The sequence below is a fragment of the Gavialis gangeticus genome, unplaced genomic scaffold, assembly GCF_001723915.1.
Source record: "Gavialis gangeticus isolate Ggan-Ray unplaced genomic scaffold, GavGan_comp1, whole genome shotgun sequence".
Taxonomy (NCBI): domain Eukaryota; kingdom Metazoa; phylum Chordata; order Crocodylia; family Gavialidae; genus Gavialis; species Gavialis gangeticus.
In genome coordinates this window covers 32,308,923-32,312,923 of record NW_017728996.1, presented here as the reverse complement: position 1 = coordinate 32,312,923, position 4,001 = coordinate 32,308,923, and the positions used below count along the sequence as shown (strand labels likewise).

Below are 4,001 nucleotides of genomic sequence, written 5' to 3'. Positions count from 1 at the left end.
CTGTGTTCATGAACACAATGCCCTATTCACGGATTTCACCATTCGCGGGGATCACAGGAACATATCTCCCGTGAATGGCGAGGGTCGCCTGTAAATATTCAGGTTTCTCTGACACCAGAATGGTTTGATTTACATCACTGCAATTTAAATAACCAGTTTTAGTTTGTTTTAAATCAGCAGCAGGAAACATTGATTTCTTTAAATTGTTTCACATTGGTAATCTCCAAGGGAAATTCTTGTTGGATGGTGTAAATATTAAAATATGTTGACTTGTAGCTACATATCATCTTTGCATGCAATTTTTCATCCTAACCAGGAGGATAATCCTAGAAAATACATAAGTTAATATTTATTCAGTCTTAAGATTTAATTTTTGTTTTAGATTTTTTTTTTTAATTTACTATACTACTTAATCTCTCAAATTGGATGGAAACTGGAATTCATTAAAAATGTAAAGCCAGCATTTTTAAATTGGTCTCCTCACTTATGTAGAAATCACAGATGTTGGAGGCATAAAATTTGTTTTTCCACTATCAAAACGTATTTAAAACTGATTTATTAAACAAAAGAGATGTTAATAAGTATTCTTTCTAATACTTGTATGATTAAAGACACCAACTCCTTTAACTCTTCAAGGTTCACTTATGATAGTATATTTGTTTATTTAAATGATTTTACTTAGTCAATGGAATCTTAATCCTTGTCATATTTCAAATTTAATTCTACACAAATTTATTTCAGTGTGTTTTCTTTAAATACTTTTTTTTTTTTTTAAGCCCCCTACCCCGCCGGATTGAGATCAGTTTGTCAAAAGCGCAGTACCTATTTCAGTAGACTGATAAATTGACCCTACTAAGTTAAACAGGGCTTCTCATATTAGCTTTCTTTCATATTTAAAGCTCTTTGCAAAAAAGTGCATTTAAATTGTCTTTTTTTGGTGGAGGAGGACCCAAAATTTTAAACTGAAGCTTTAAGTTTACATTTTACTCCCTTTTCTCCCGGTTTTGAGGGATAAGATACTTCTTTTTAAGATGAAAACTAACAAGGAGTAGCAAATATCAAGGAGAAATATTATGGAGATATTATTTGGCTTTTTAAAAACTAGGTTCTGGCAGATGTATTTGTTGGATTTAACATTTAAGATATGACAATAATTGAGTTAAGTTAGGTTATTCACTAAAAACTGAATAGGTAGATTGGAGCCAGTTGTGCTGTAGCTAGGGCTAAAGTCAGCAAATAAATGGTTTAAATGTAAACAGGATCCACCAGTTTACTAAATGTTAGAGATAATTAAGTGCAGTAAATAATTCAAGGTTGTCCAACTTCTGAGTGGCTGCGGGCTGAACACCCCTCAGGCTGCCCTAAGGTGGGCTCTGAGCCTTTCTAGGCCACATGCTGCTCAGGCTCCCCTACCAGTGTCACTGTTCTCCCACGCTCCACCCCCTGTCACTGCAGTGTGCACCTGTATGGTCTCTCTTCCCTTTCCCCACAGCATCACCTCATGTATGCCCTGCACTGCTTGTCTGTGTGGCCTCAGGCTCTCCCTCAGCTTGTTCTCATCTTGGCTGGCCACACTGAAGTGCACTGTCCTGCTCCCTAGGGTTGGGCAGGCAGCAAACACCTGAGCTGGGAAGGGGGAGCTTGGAGACTCTGGCTGCTGTTGCAGCCAGAGTAATGGAGGGATCAGTGGCCAAGCAGGAGCCTGGGGGCTTCAACTTAATTTCTTACAGGCCACACATGACCCACAAGCTGCCAGTTGGACATCACTGATGTAACTGAAAGGGGTGAATTGCAGACAGTGTACATCTTTTGAGTTAAATTTGATAACAAGGCCAACTACCAATTGGATCTTTCTCATCATCACTCCCATAACATAATACAGAAAGACAAATACTATCTTTTGTTCTGAAACTGGGTAAACACATGCACTTAACATGGTAACAAAAGAATTACAAACGTTGCTTAGTCTGAAAGGCACTTCAAGAGATTCCTATTAAAAATAACTGTAAAAGTGGTATAATGTAATTGCCTTAACTTCCATGTATATTGTGCTTATTATAGAAGTGTGGCATGCTTGGAAAACAATGCAGGGTTCTTCTCAAACCCAGAGCTTATTACTAAAGATTCTGCAGATCAAATTGTGACCTTGTTTATATTACTGTAGTTTCTAATGATAGATCAGAAGCCTACTGTGCTTGGCTGTAAAGTTACAGAACAAAAAAGTCCTTGCCCAAGGAGGTTGCAAGAAGAGGCTGTTAATGGATACAGGTGGACAGTTCAAGGAAATGGTGAGATTGTGTAGTTGACCTAAGAGGAGGTCTGAGCATATTGGCAGCCTCCAATTTATCACATTTTTGGTTGGCAACACACAGAGTCGTAAATTGCATTAGTGTGAAGGAAAGCATGGAAGAAAATATGAAGGTGTTTGTTGAAAACCTCAAAGTGAGTGGTGGAAACTGATCTCATAGGTGGAAAGAAACCTAGATGAGAATTTAGTAAGGTAGATGAGAATTTAGTAAGATAGAAGTAGGAGGTAAAGTTCCTGGAAAGAAAAGGCAAGTAGTTTGTTCGCAGTAGATGAAAGAAGGCCATTTGAAGGATTCAGAGCACTCTAGTAACAGGCAAAGGGAAAGATACTTTGAAGCAATAATTTGAACAAATGTGAGTTTAGTAGGATTTGTGCGACACCTTTGCAGTCTCATTCTGTACACAGTTATGATTTGGTGTATAACTGGAACTAAGTTTGAAAGTGTCCCTGATATTAAAAAATCAGCTTGAAGAATAAAATACGAGTATAGACAAAATTAAGGGCTTCCAGTGAGTTATGCTGACCTCAGGCCATGGCAGGCCAATGCAAGAAGGGGGGGAGACAACAAAAAAAAGTAAGGAAGCAAAGCAGAATAAATAAAACAAATATTTTTCCTTAAAAAAGAATAGTTTTGATTACTTAAATTTTGATTTTATTTAAATGATGCCTTTTTCTTATAATTAACTTATTTAGTTTTAAATAAGTAATTCTGACAGGTTTTATTATAATTGATTGGTAATTAAAATAAATTAAAAGAATAAAGGAAATTTAAGCAGGACATACTTGTTGTCAAAGTCAAACCACTGCTTTCATGTAACTTACTGTATAAGAATGTAGAATCAGTGCTGGTGTGTTAACCCAGTTTTCTATGGTAATGACCTTCTCTTCAGGCACAGAAAAGCTATTTCTGTGTGTCAGTTTTTTGTTAACCAGTCTATGAACTGAAATAATGTTCAGAAGTAAGAAACAAAGACTTGAAATATGAGGAAGTTTGTTTTGTTTTTCAGTCTCTGAACAAAAATGGTGTGAGGAAGAGATCTGCTAGTTTTCGTAACTTGAATCATATGGTAACAAGAACTAATTGGCTCAGTTCATTGATTAAAGATGATATGACTTGTTCCTTTTGATATAAATAAGAAGTTTAATCTGGTTCTTGGTCAATGTTTGGATGGAAGATCTTGAAGGAAACCTTAACTGCTGCAGGGTTGAAATTTTGGACAGGAGTGCTATGCCCTCTATTAATTGTCAACTTCCTCTGGACAGTTATAAGACTATGATGGAATCACTTGACATGTGCGTCCAACATGGACTTGCATCACTCTGCTGAGCGTTGTACATTTTTTTAAGGCCATTTACCCTGCAGTAGTTGTCAGTGCTGCACGTGATAGGGTCTTGGAGCCTGGTGGCCCTGTGCCCTGCTTAACTGTGCCATGGAAATTAATATTCTTCAGAGTTAAAGACACCATGGGCTACCTGATTCTCACCTGCCATGACTTGATCTCATTAGGATCAGGAAGAACTTAACTTCACAGGTAGCTTACCAATGGATGTGCTGGGCTTATTCTGTCTTCTGGGGCTCCAGCCTCCCCAGTACCCCAGCTGTGTGCCCCCCTGATGTTGCTGCTTTAGTCTTGCTCAAGATCTTTAGGGACACTCGTTCTCTGACTTCGTACGGGCTCTGGCCCATCTTCCC

At 37.8% G+C, this 4,001-nt stretch overlaps 1 protein-coding gene across 1 annotated transcript in view; it reads left to right on the top strand.

Moving 5' to 3' along the window:
* NEDD4 (neural precursor cell expressed, developmentally down-regulated 4, E3 ubiquitin protein ligase) overlaps window positions 1-4,001 on the top strand; it is a 154,038-nt gene that overhangs the window by 50,730 nt on the left and 99,307 nt on the right. The window lies entirely within an intron of this gene.